At 52.2% G+C, this 14,134-nt stretch overlaps 1 protein-coding gene across 1 annotated transcript in view; it reads right to left on the bottom strand.

Annotated features, from left to right (window-relative positions):
* Positions 1-14,134, bottom strand: part of ZFHX3 (zinc finger homeobox 3) — a 421,065-nt gene that overhangs the window by 148,424 nt on the left and 258,507 nt on the right.

Raw genomic sequence — 14,134 nt, 5'->3', positions numbered from 1 at the left:
TGGAGCAGGAACTGCCTAAAACCCTTAGGCTCCTCATCTCCATCCAGGCCACGCTCCAGTCTGCAACCGAGATAGTCTGATGCCTCAAGGAAGAAAGTTGAACTATTTCCACTGAACGCTCCTGTAGCTAAATGAAAGCTGCTAGATGCTACCCAGGGCCATGCAGAGCTCTGTGCACTACTGGGAAGACGAAGCTCCAGGTCCTCTGCCCCAAGCCAGCCCCAGCCCCGCATTCTGCTCCAGCCCCGGCAGCACACCCGGGCTCAACTCCCTCTATGCAACAGACCAACTCAGCTGGAAATAAAAAAGTTTCAACTAGATGGGAGACGTCCCAACTGCTGAATGGCTTCTCTTCTTTTTAAATGCAGATTTGAACTTTTCACCCAGGGTCGGGCAGCTGGAGCCCAGCCCGGCCCCTGCAGGGACCAGGCGCCGGAGTCTGCTCCGCTCTGTGCATGGACCACGCAACATCATGGACTGCAGCACCCCTGACGCCCAGCAGCATGGACCAGAGCATCCCCTGTCCCCAGCAGCAGGGATCTTGGCAGCTCCTGTCCCCGGCAGCACAGCATACGGTGCCCTGGGCCTGCAAGGTGCAGCAAGCCCCTTTCAGCTGCTCATGCTGCCTGGCTGCGCAGACCACCTCTCTGCCCAGGGCTTTACTGGGAGAGACAATGCCAAGGGGAGAGTCACATTTCGAGAGCAGTAGTGACTGGGTCTGCCTGTCCCAACTTGAACTCAGCTGGGAGGTCCTGAGCAGAAGTCAGAGTTAAAATCACCTCATGGGCGTTCTGTGGCAGAGAAAAACCCAGATCTGCACTGCAGGCTTCATAGCAGGTCCTCAAGGCCGAGTTAAACAAGAACACTGCAACTCAGAGCATGAATTGAACGCTTCCAGCCAAAGCTTTTAAAGATGCCGTAGCCCACACAGCTGATGTTCAAAGCTGCTGCTCAAGGAAGCGCACTAGCAGCTCCTCGGGGGAGGAGCTTGAGATGTTCAGCTGCTCATTAAGATAAACAGGTATTTAGGACTTTCCTCCAACAGGAAAGTATTTTGTAAGGGAAAAATATAAGACTAATCAAGTTACAGTGAAAAAATCTAAACTCCGTTCCACCGGGTTACATCGCACAAGGCACTTATCCACACTGCCTGGGTGCAAATGCTACTCGGACCAAAGCTCCTCGTGTACCTCCTCTCCCGTGTGAAACGGTGCTGACAGCGCTCAGCCCATCTCCTACCAACACAGGAGCCTCTGTCCTCATGCTGTCCCCACAATTTCACCCTTGTGAGCAGAGCTTGAGCTGTGCTGGTGCACCTCTCCAGGTATGCCCCAGCATCCCACACAGCCCACGGTGAGGATGCTGCCTCATGCACAGCAGCCCTGTGAGCAATCCTTGGCCCTTAGTACATTTGGATGCAACGTCTCATATCCCAGCATTTTAGTGCCCAAAGAACTCACAAACTAAACAGGGCATCAATAACAGATATGGAAGCAAATAAGAGCCCAAAATACCAACTTTTGAAGTATGTGGCACAAGGGGAATCACCGCTTCTCCTGAGAAGAGCCTCCTGGCCCTGAATGCTTGCTGGCACTTCGGATGAGCACTGCTTTTGCCCAGGACAGTCAGACACCACCTCGAGCCACCCCAAGGGACTTGTATGCAGGCATAGATTGCCTATGGAGACCTACCCTGTCCCTGACGGAAGGCTGTGCAGTGCAGCTCCCTTCCTCCATGCAGGGTGAGCCCTAGAAGGGATCAGAGGCTGCAGCAGGCTCAGGCTCCCCTGCTCTGCCGCTGCAGCCAAGAAGCCTCGGCCCTACCTTCCAGGGTGAAAACAAAGGCTCAAAAGCAAAAAACCACCCAACTTCTGACTCAGTAACTGTGAAAAAGCCTTGGCTCAAGGGCAGAAAGGAGGGAGGGTGGGACAAGCACGTAGAGCACAGAACAGTGAGTGCAAGACGCTCACAGAAGAGTTGCCCAGGCTCCTAACGCCAGCCAGGAACCACAGCATCGCCACAGCACCTGGCGTTGCTCCTCCCTAGCGGTGCCCAGGGTCTCCTACTGCAGACCCCCACCTTCTGTCTCTACCCCAAAGCAGGGCAAGGAACCTATCCAACCTGCACCCCCTGCAGCTCTGGCGAAAGCAAACACCTGCAGGAACCATAAAAATACGATGGAGTGACAGATCAAAACTTGTAAAACGCTCGAGCCCAGCCGAGGACACAAAGACGCCGTTCCCGGGAGAAGAGGAAATGCCTTCCTTCCCCTCGGCAGAAGGAAAAATCAAACTCCCAGCTGATGTCAAAGGCCAGCAATTCCCACTCCATCCTTGTCGTGTCCAGGTCACCAGACAGGCCCTCAGAGCCTCCCGTCTGGTGAGAATCTGATTGCATGTAACGTGCTCAATCTCGACATTAGAAAGCAAACACTCAGCATTTCCAGGACATAAAAAGTTGGTTTGGTCCCTCCTCCTCCTCCACAAAGCAGCAACTTCCAGAGCCATGCAGTAAAACGTTCACCAGGATGCCTAAAGCATCCAGCTACGATGTCCACCTCAACCAGCTCTGGAAGTCACACAGAACAGACAGCTGCCCCCCAAGACTCATGACTATCTCTGGCCAGGTTCTTTGGAGCCTGAACTCTCTCCAAAGGAAACCCAGAGCCAAGCACAGCCCTTCTGCTGCACGTACGCTGCTCCCGCAGAGTGCTCACTGAACGACCTTCCTGCACCTCAGCATCACCTTTTGCGCAGGTAGCGGGGACCCAGCATCCTTGGCACAGGCAGTGGGGAGACAGGGACCCAGCACCCTCGCTGCAGGCAGCGGGGACATGGGGACCCAGCACCCTCGCTGCAGGCAGCGGGGACATGGGGACCCTCAGTGCAGGCAGCAGGGATGCTGGCATGGGGGAGTGGGTGGGGCAGGTCAGACAACCGAAATGGAGAGAATAAAGACCTTTTTGCTAAAGCCTCCAGGAAGCAAAAAGAAAAAAAACGCTAATTAACTCAGCAGCAAGTTGTTAGTATTTGCATATAAATGCAGCCACAAATCATTACAAACAAGCCAGGACAAGCCAGGCCCATTAGCATACAGAGATGCAGCCCGGCCAGCCGCTCGCTCGGTGGGTCACTGAGCTGAGCCAGGCAGGCTGCCAGCCGCTCCTGGGGGAGCGCAGGGGAAAAGGGGCCTTATCTCCGCAAACACTCCTACCACCAGCAGCAACAGAAGCCACGGGGATAAGGTTTCTTTCTATATTAAAAAACAAAGGAATGGGATAAATCCTTCAGTCCCACTCAAAAGCAAAACAGGAGCTGGGAAGCGAAAACCAAAAGCGGTGAGATCCGGCCACGGCAGCCACGCTCCTGCTCACGTGGGATGAGGGCAGAGTGGGTACCACGAGCCTCGGTGCTGTGACAGCGATGCCCCATAAAGTACCTGGGGGTCGCAGCAGCCGTAAGCATCTCTGCCTCTCCCCTCCTGTCGCAGGTCCCTGCGCATCCAGCCCCGCAGAAACGCCGTGGGTGCAGCACTTGGCTCACGCCTGCAGGGTCCAACCACTGCAGTCCCCTTTGCTGGGACACAAAGGCAAAGGGGAGAGGTGAGTGTTCAGGAGAGCCTGGAGATGCAGAGGTTTGACTCCCTGAGCCACCGTACAGCTGCAGGAGCCTCCACCTCAGAGCTCTCCCTCCAGGGAGGATGCGAAGGGCGGCACGCCTCATAAATAACAAATCATACACCTGATGTGCCAGAAGAACATGCCCAAAAGCTAGAAACGGTAAAAACCTGAACAGAACAAAAACCAGGGCTATTACTGCAGTTCAACAACTTCATCCTTCCAAAAGCCACAACCGGAGCAGTTTGCTTTCTCACACTGTATTTCATCTGAGCCTGCCTCCTCGCTGCCGAGATTTTTGGCACTTTCTCCGGCGCCAGCAGAGGCTGCAGGTGCGCTTGGCAGCGTCTCCGACCCTCGACAGCACACATGGCAAAGACTGGGATGGAATCAGCTCTCTTTGCATTTGATTAATAAGTCACTGATTAACATTGAGAAGAGGATTCAATATTACACAAAAATTTGCTATTTTTCCTCTTAGAAAAAATAAAATCCTGCAATTCCACAGTTTTGGGGTTCTGCTTGTTGTTACTCCCCCCACACCCAGATGTGCATCTTAGAATCTAAAAGAAAACTCTAGCAATTACCAGTTTACATCAAGGCTTTAAAAGAAAAATCCAGTTTCTAATTTTAAACAGGAAACTCTCCCTGGCAAGATCCCAAGAACCCTTCCACAGTGACTTTTATTAAATGCAAGTTTCTCGTCACTGCAACTCCGAGCACAGACTGTCAGCTCTGGCAGAAACCACACTGACAAAGCCCTGACTTTGCAGACCGTCCTGGGGCTCCCACCTCTCCCCCATGAGACACACGAAGCCCCTCTGAAAAGGGGAAACATTCATCAGACTACACCCAGGCAGGCATTTTCAAAACAGTGTTTAGAAATACATTACCTTCTTATCTGCAGTGAGCAAGCATGCCTGGTTTCTTAGAGAGGCCGCAGCATGACACATCTAAACAGGAGCCAAGTTTCAACGATCAAGCAAGATAGAAAGGATGAGAGCTTCCCCACCACAACAGACAGCGCATTCCTCAACTGCCTTGAAAGAGTCTTAAAGTTGATGTATTCTAGACGAGATTTTTCTTCACCTAAATGCAAAGTTTCAAAACGGGTATTGCCACAGAAATCACAGCAGCTTCGAACAGCAGTTCCCAATGTTGTGTCCTGCAACATCCGATTTAGAAACCATCCTTTTTCAAGCCCTCGAGTGTGTGTTTGCAGGATGAATCACTTTTATTTGTCCTGACTTGGTGGCTGGTTGTTAAGCTCACATTTTCACTCTGGGGTATTAAGTTTTTCTTCACTAATGACTGTGTGGAATAAACCACTGAGAAATCATCAGTCTGTAGAAACAATCAGAATCTGAGGGCTTTATACAGGAATCGCTCTTTAACGACCGGGAAAATGGGCCCCTGTACAAACATGTCCATAACTGTTGGAGGAGGAGGCTGAAGCGATGGGAAACAGAGCTAAACGATGCAGCTAAATCACTATAGCAACTGATGGAGGTAACTGAGTGTGACACCCTACCCGGACAACCGGCGCCAGCTGAAGGAGAGGTGACACAGCTCTGTACACAAGTGAGTGTGCCCGCACCACAGGGCTGGATCGCTTCATCTCCATCTGAAACGCTTCAACAAACCTGGCAAAGTTTTCACACTTGGGTCGGCCTTATCACACCAGTTCAGCTTTGAGTGGATTAAAAACTTACCCTTTTGCTACAGAGAGCAGGGAAGGAGCAGCCGTCCCAGTGCTCTCGCCTCCACTGCCACGCTCGCACAAGCGGTTGGTAACAGGACCGAGCGTGTGACACTGTGCTGGAGCAGTGCCGGACAGTGGTCGGGCACACACGCAGAGCCCCCACCGCTGAGATGGGGATATTCGGACCCGATGTACCTTGTCATGGAGTCTAAACACACCTGACTTCCAAACACAACAAGAATACCACGCAAACACAGCAGATACCCAGGAGCAAAGCCTCAGTACTACCTGCCATCAGGGAGATGCACATTGCATGTGGTGGCCTGTACAGCTCTCCATCATCCCCTCCACTGCCACCAGTGACATTCCAGTCCTTTGCAATAGTAGCAGAGACATGAAAGGGGCTGCTTCTAAATATTATTACATGATTGCTTAAATAAAAACAAAACAGGTTTAAAAATCTGCAGCAAATATTTGTTTTACAACTGCAAAGGACTCTAAGTAGAGGACAGGAGATGGAGATACCCAGGTTACGTATGAAGGTCTCGGAGAACAGGAGACTTCCTTCAGAATAACACTGGCCAGTCCCACCACAGAGGACCAGGAAAAGGCAAAAAGTATTTGTTTATTCATTCAAGCAGGTGAAAATACAAGCAGAACTAATCCAGGCTAAATAGTTGCTCCATGTTCCTGCCTCGACAGGGGTGGGAGCTTCAGTGGCAGAACTCACCAGGGCACAGAACCTGCAGCAGAAGCTGGAGCCATGCAGATGCAGCAGTGCCCGGGGTCACCATCCCTGGCTGCAAACTGCCCGGCTGCTCAGGGGAAGAGTTTAGCAATTCCCACCCTCAGCCCAAGCAGAAACACCGGCTCCCCGCGCTGGGGCGGCCGAAAGGAGAAGGACATTCAGATGGAGCCCAAGGCACTGCAGGGACCAGCTCCTTCTCCTCCCAAAACAGGAGGACAGAGCTGCTGCACAGCCAGTCCTGGAAGGCTTCACAGGGACAGGGATCCTTTAAGTTTAACCATTCCATACTCCTGAAAGGAAAAGGAGAAAATACTAATAGAAACAAAAAAATACAAACCACTAAAAAGCAGTGCCTTCCTCCCCAGCCGCCCTATACCAGACGCACGCTTAGGCCTTAGTTCAACACACGCCTTAGACCAGCACGGCAGCAAAACAAGCAGTCCTCCTGCCATCACTCCTTCAGGAAGGGCTTCCATTCCTGCCTCTGCGCTCCCCGCTCTCCGCTCCAGCACAGCAATTTCTACAGCAACATCCTGTATCACACCATTATTTCAAATTAAAGGGAAGTTTGCAATAAATAAATAAATAAATAAAACTCAAAGATTTTGAGGAAGCTTTTTTTTTCCTCCTCCTCCTTTGGCAGAATTTTTCTAACCCAGGTCCCTTCCCTAAACTACTTCCCCATGCCACTGCACCAAAGCTGTGCCAGCAAAAAGAAAAAGCATCCAAAGCAAGACTGCCCTTAACAGCTGTTCTGGCTTCAAATACATGCAAGAAGACAGCCTCTGCAACATCCTTCCTGCTTCTGCTCCCTCACACCCCCACACAGCGCCAGCGCCGAACCCTCTCCGAGATTTACTTGCCAAGAGTCCATACACATGAGTAAACAACAGAAATTCAACGTACGGTGTGTGAACGCAGCACAACTTGCTCAGCCCCGTGTAAACCTGCTTGTAGACTTTCTTGGTTTGGTTCAAAAACAACTAGCTTCGGTACAGCTCGGAACTGTTTCCAATTCAATTAAGCCATACTAAAATAAACCATTCTTGAACTGAAAATAAGTCCACAGGGCATTCTAATGTGCAAGTAAATCCTTTGAAAAAATAATAATAAATCAATGCAAACTCTTCTAAGTAGGGAAGGTTGCTCGTCAGCAGAGAGTATTTCTGATGAAAATCTTTGAAATGGAGTTGGAAACCAAGCACAGCTTTTCACAAGACGCTTTTCAGAGACGAATTGCATTGTTTACTTAAGACAGTTAAAAGGATATCACCAGCGTGAAATGAAGTCAACTTCAAAGTCACACAGTTTCAAGTCCTAAACATGCCACAGCAATCTCATTTTAGGAAAACACATGCTCTATTTTTGTTAAGTGTTTCTCTTCCTCTGCAGTGCAAGAGGCTCACACAAGGAAGGAGGAACCTCAGGAGAAAAAAAAAGCCTCACAAACTTTTTACACTCAGCACACAATGAAAACATTAAAGAACAAACCCTCTGTTTTCTGCTGCAGTACACAAAGTAGCTGTTTCTGCCAAAAGAAGCCTTATTTTAGCATTATCTTCTTCTTTTCTAAAGGGTCTGTACCCTAAGATTCTCAGTCCTCTTTTATTTCTGGTTGTCAGATAGGCAGGAGTGATCCCCAAAAGCAGTTACAAACATCATCTTTGCAGGTAACAGCTGCCCTGGGATCCTCCCGCTGTATCTGTCACATCCTCTGAACGGGATCTGGAGAGCAGAAGCAGGAGGAAGGCTGCCCCTTCCCTAATCACACCCTTCCCTCACCCGCTTTGTCATCTGAGGGCTCACTCCATATCTCTCTCCTTCCTCTCCTGAGAGCCATCAGGGTTGGGGAACAGCGAAGAGCATCGCTTGGTACCGTCTGCAGGGACTGTGCTGTTCAGCATCCAGATAACAGCAATAACAAAGAGAGTGGGGGAATCTTAATGAAGGTAAATAAAAATAGAAGTTGAGAGAGGATCCATACTGCTCCATAATCCAGCAAAGCCTCCAACAGGACAGAGAAACAGCTTTTAATAGCCCCGATATTTTGAATGTGAAAAAGTGAGACAAAAATACCATCTTCTAACACTCAGAATGCTATGTTTAAACGGAAGGCTGTAGGTTGTTTTTGCTTCCCCGCCTTTTTTTGAGTTTTCAAATGCAGAAGACTCACTGGGCACCATCAATAGTAAAAAAAGAGAGGCTCCGCCTGACACCTCTCTGCTTACATTCTCCAGGTCCCAGTGCTGGAGAACTTCAGCAGGAGGACCCGACCACCACGACCCACCCACGGAACCCCCAGCAGCGGTGCACCAGCTCCCCATTCCCACCACCCTTGCCAGTTCCAGCTGAAGGCGGCACAGCACAAATTCAGCAGCACATGATAACTTTGTTCCCAAGCACCCTGCTGGCCAGTTGGTTTCTATTTAGGTGGCATCCAAAACTCTGAAGGTCCAAATCCTCTGTAGAGCTCTGTGAGGCACCCAGGTGGTCCTGCACAGATCAAGGTGGGCAATAAGGAGGGAGCTGGTTCGCTCATGCTCTTTGCTTTCTGTAATAACCTGTACTTTGGTATTTCTCGTTTGGCCTCAGCAATTCCGTAGACACTGCCACCATTCTGTCCCTGCTCTGGCACACCAGAAGAGGCCCAGTCCCGCTTTCGACAGAGGACAGAGCTCAGCAGACAACTCTATCACGCTGAAGACGAGTGACAGGGACACCATGTAATCCACAATCTCCGGAGGATGGCCAGTGCTTCTTGCCAAATCTCATCAAAAGCATCTTGCTAATAATCATTGCTATTTCACAGGCTTCACACTCAGAAGAACGAAGGGACAGAGAAAAATGTGGCTGAAGGAATTAAAAGCAGAGTCCCAACATCCAGCTCCTGCCTGAAGCAACCAATGTTTCACAGCCCAGAGGCCGCTCAGACTAAACGGAAGGAAATCTCAGCCACCCATCAGAGACTACCTATTACTTCAGAGACACAAAGCTCTGCTATTCTGAGAAGCAAGAAGCGAGGAGTGGTTGGTTGGACATGCCCAATCGTCAACAGCAGGAAGACCTTGCAGGAGGCTTCTGGCAACCAGGACCACAACCCTGGGCACAGCAGGGAGGTTTTAAGCAAAGGGAAGCCAGTTGTGCCACCTCTGCTGGCCCCAGCCAACCAGCATGGCACAGCACAGAGCTCAACCATCTACAGCAAGCTCTGAGTTATCCCCTCAGCGCCTCCAGAGCTTGGCTCAGTCGCTCAAGCATCTGCAGTTCCAGGTGAAACGGCTCACTGCAAGCCTGCCATCAAGGGAGCTTTTCACGCAGGGCTGTGCTGGCACCAGCACCACCACCTGAGGAATTTCCAGGATCCATGCAAATCTCCAGGACTTCCATGCCACTCAAAATACAGAGGAAACAGTGGAGAGACTGGTTAAATTGAGGCAATCAAGGAAAAAAATCTGAGGCAGCGCCTTCAGACAGACACTGCTGTTGGCCAAGTAACCGGTTTCTGAAATAGCAGAGGGGCATGAAATGCTGGCTGCTCCTCCCAGGGGCTGGGCATCCCCGCACACGTCCCGCTCCATGTGCAACAGTGCCGCAAGCAAAGGGCACAGGCTGGCAGCAACACCTCGTGCAACACCTCCTCTCCCCTGTGCAAGTCATGCAGCATCACCACCAAACTTCGTCCCAGTCCTTCTCCAGCATCAGCCCGTGGTGAGGCAGCACATACTTCTCTTCCACTGTCCTTACTCCACGGACAATAACACAAGCCAGCCACTGGCATGCTTCTCCATGCTGCTTCTCCCTCTGGCTGCATTGCAGAACTAACGTGATGCCTACAGGATCACATCCTTAGGAAGAAGACGGAGTTCAAAATGTACAGCTGCCTACACCTCCACATAGACTTGGACTCTCACCAACGCAACCAGGCCTACACCACAACAGCGATCTGTGCTCCAGAAAGCAGCAAAACCAGGAAGAATGAAAAGATGTTAAGAAACAAAGACCGCCCAGCCCTGTTTCTCCAGTACCAGAGCACAGGTCTCCAGTATGACCCACCCACCGGGAGGTGCCAGGCTGCTCCAGAATAAGGCCCTGCTCCTCAGCTGGCCCCATCCCACCTGCACGGTAGGTGACCCCCTCCCCAGCTGCACCCCACAGCAGGGCCCGCACTCATCACAGGCATCACCCCCACGAAAAACCCAGCTCGGACAAGGGGATTCACCTCTCCCCTCCTCCCCCATCCTAGTAACGGTCCGCTGACGCAGGACACGGGGCATCTGCAATCACCCCACAGAACAAGGCTCTGCAACCAACACAAGCAGTGACTGGAGGCAGGGGAACAGGGTCCTGAAGCACAGTCGCTCGTGTGACACAGGTACAGCACGATGCTCGGCCACCAGCCGCAGCCCGCCTGGGTTCAGATCCGCTGTGTATTACCCCAGCTGCCTCCCTCCTCTCCAAGGAACAAAATCTCCTGGCACATGCAAAGCACTGGGAAAACAAGGGAGGCCTACAGCATGAATTACTTCATCTCTGACATGGATAGAGGAGGAAAGGACATCGTTCTCGAAGGACTCCAGTGCAATCACAGTTAAAGCACTGCATCCCCAGGTAGGAAAGTATTCATATACCAGAAACCAGCTGGAACAGAGTGTAACAGCTTGTGAGTAATCTGGGAGGGAGCTGGCAGGGGGGGAGCATTGAGAAAGAAACAGAACAAAATTTAAGGATGTAACAATGCTCTGGGAATTTAAGACACATTATGAGTTTTCATAATTAACCCCCACTTACAGTCTCTGCATGTGAACTATGTATTATCCCATTTCATACTCCAGCTGAGGCAAACATTTGGTGCCTTGCCCAAAGTCAGCGTCAGAGCTCAAATGGATCATTTGACTTCCAAACAAGCTCACAGTGTTAAGCTGCTTTTAACTGTCTCTACGGAAGATGAAAAACAGCAAGAAGAAAGGAATTGGGGAAGGAAGTATGTAAGACTAAAAGGGACAAAATTAACAGGAGAAAATTAAAGAGGAGAAAATTAGGCTTTGACATCTGAAGGAGCTTTCGAGGAGCAAATACCGGGGTGCTGCTGCAGACCCATCTCCCAGGGGAAAGGCCGGAGCTCTCGTTCCTCAAAGCTGGAGGTGAAAGCGCTGACTACAGCTCCCTGGGGGACACAACGAGCCCTGCCAGCCTGGTGGGACCCACCAGGTGCCTTCGGCCAGGCCCAATGCCGCACCTGCTGTTCCCTTGTCCCCAGCACCGGTGAGGAAGGAAGCCCCGCTCCTGGCCCCAGCACCGGAATGCCAGCTCAGCCCCAGCAGGCCACCGCCGCCGTCCCGCTCCTCCGCGTCGCTGCATGGAAATGACGCCAGCTCTCAGTCCGCGGCGTGCGTTGCGCTGGGGGGCCAGGGCGCCTCGCATTAGACACCAACAAAGCAGAAGGTTAATTTGAAACTCACAGCCCCGCTGCTGCACGCTTGTCTCTCCCTCGCCCTCCCTCCTCGCTCTCCTTTCTGTGCAAAGCCTGACATCTACAGTTCTGTCTGGCGCAGTCAGGGGCTGCCAATGGGAGCCACGCAAGGACAGCGGGGACGAGGCGGCCAGCCGTGCTCCCGCTCCTCCGGGCAGCCCACGGCAGCTCCGCAGGGTTTCACTTTGCTCACACGCCAGCAGGCACAGTGCAACGTCGGCCCGGTTAGGAGACACGCACCGGGAGTGATGAGCCACGCTGTCCATGCGTACCACTCCTGGGCAGGCGCTGAAGTGCCAGCAGCCACCGCATACCACTCAAGCTCATCTGAGATCAGCTCCGTCGCTGCACACTGACATCGAACGCTGTCAAACAGAGCAAACCTAAGGAGAACTACGGTGTTGTGGCATCGCCTCCACAGCCGTACTGCAGGAACTTCCTGCACCCCAGCACTTCAGGGGCAGCCTGTCTGCTCTGCTTCCAGAGCTGTCCGAGGGTTCACGCACCGGCCTCTGCAACACAAGAGGTACAGGTGAAAAGCAGAAGCCGCTGTGCACAGCCTGATTCCAGAACAGCTTCACAGCGCCGGAGCAGCTCTGGTTAGCAGATCCTGCAACTCACAAATGCGTGCTTAAGACACCAAGTAGCTCTGTGCACCACACACTACCCCTACTCAGTCCTCTGAACCAACCTCCAGGCCTGCTAGCACATTTTCCCGTTAGGTGCTATCTCACCGAAAAGACCTTAGTGAAGAGTCCCCAGATTCTACATTATCCTAAACAACTTGCAGCTGACTGCAGCTCTCAGCCCAAACAACATGCACCTGATTGCAACTCAGGTGGCTGTGGCTCTACACCCCTCTTGCCGCCCCATTCTTCACTCAGCTCTGCTGTAACTAAAAGGAAAGACCTAAAAACCTCCAAGCCCATCACCACACGTCACAGACGCTCAGGAAACTCAGCTACCCAACCTAGCAGGATCAAGCACATCATTGCGATGTTACTATCAACACAGAAGTACGTGCTCTGAATTCTGCTGCGAGCATCAGTCTGTTTGCACAAGGCAGTCGGAGGCAGAATGGCAAAAGGAGGGTTAAAACTCCTGCTACCGAACCAAACCAACCAGCCATTTTGGAGCAAGGCTACCACCAGCCAGGCAAGCACAGCCACGAGTCCAAGGTAAACGCGAGGCAGGACGCAGGGTGCCTTGCTGCTGCTGCTGCCGCCAGGGATCCAAGGGCTCAGGAGCAGTTCCCAGAGCACATCCGCTCCCATCCTCCCCAAGGAGGGATCCACTCTCTGTCAGGCATGTTTGGGCCACTAAAATAAACACTTACTAAGACCTAATGTGTTACAGGCCCTGCAGGCTCCGCTTTCCCAGATACTGGAGAATAGGAGAAGACCTTTTACCAGAACCACCACGCACATCATCTGCTCCAGCATCACTGCTGAGCAAAGAAACCTGTGAGGCTCAGCCCTCACCAGATTTAAGACCTGAAAGCCCAGGCAGTACAGGGCCAGCATCCTCCTGCTCGCCAGCAACGTGCGCCACACAATCGAAAACACTGGGAAATGTTTGTTTTCCAAAGGAAAAAAAAAGATATCACTGCTCTGCTTTGCCTTTTATTAGCAAGAGGCATGTTTGGCACTTGTGACATAATGAAATTACAATCAACAGCTAAGTGTCTTTCTCCCAGCAGCAAACTCAAGGGCAGAGCAGGGTGGCCTGCCAGCAGCAGGGCTCCTCAGCGCCCAGACCATCCCACCATCCTTCCACCTCGCTGGCCGGCCAGGCTTGACTGCACACAGCCCGGAGCCAGGGCCCCTCCTCAGTGGCACCTGGGACGCACCAGGAGCCATCCATCAGCTGTGGCCACCAGCACCCGTCTCCCTTCCCAACATCCCTGACTGAAAAATAATTTCAGATGGGAATGAACTTTAAACCGTGTTCACAGTCCGCCTCTGGAAACACACACACAGCGCACACCTGGCGCGGAATACCACCGCTCTCCAGCCAGCGTTGCTGTGGAGATGAACACCCACCTCCCTCGCCGACAGATGGACAGATGGACACGTCTGTCCGGCAGAGCCAAGGAGGAAGTGCTGGAAAATGCTTCCTCCTCGCCAGCGTTGTGGGAGCTGAGCAAGACCCGCAGCATCTACAGGGGGAAGGGGAAACATCGACACAAGCAGGTTGGCACGGGCCGCTCTCCCACCGCCTGCCGCAAGGCAGGAGCGTGATGGGGTTTCCCGGTCCGGTGGGATCCGTGACCCAGTGGCAAGGATCAGCGCCTCCCCAGCTGCCGGCAGCGAGGGAAACTCGACTCATCCACCCTGTTTTTATTTCTATTTTTTTAAACTAACTGGAATTTATCTACTTCTCCAATCCCTGCCTACACAGAAACTCAACCTCGGGAGCAAACAAAAATGCATAAATCGCAGATCAGAGACAAAGCAGGAGGCGGGATGGGCCGCCCTGCTCCCTCTTGCCCTCACCTCACCCCACGGCGCGAGGCGGTTATATTTAGGTACCGCCACGGTCTGCGGTGCCGCGGCGCCCCTCGGGCACGGCGCAGAATGCAGATTTTCCAGACAACAGA

Source organism: Cuculus canorus, chromosome 13, assembly GCF_017976375.1.
Source record: "Cuculus canorus isolate bCucCan1 chromosome 13, bCucCan1.pri, whole genome shotgun sequence".
NCBI classification, from domain to species: domain Eukaryota; kingdom Metazoa; phylum Chordata; class Aves; order Cuculiformes; family Cuculidae; genus Cuculus; species Cuculus canorus.
Note: the sequence above shows the minus strand (reverse complement) of the source record. Positions and strands in the feature narration are given on the sequence as shown.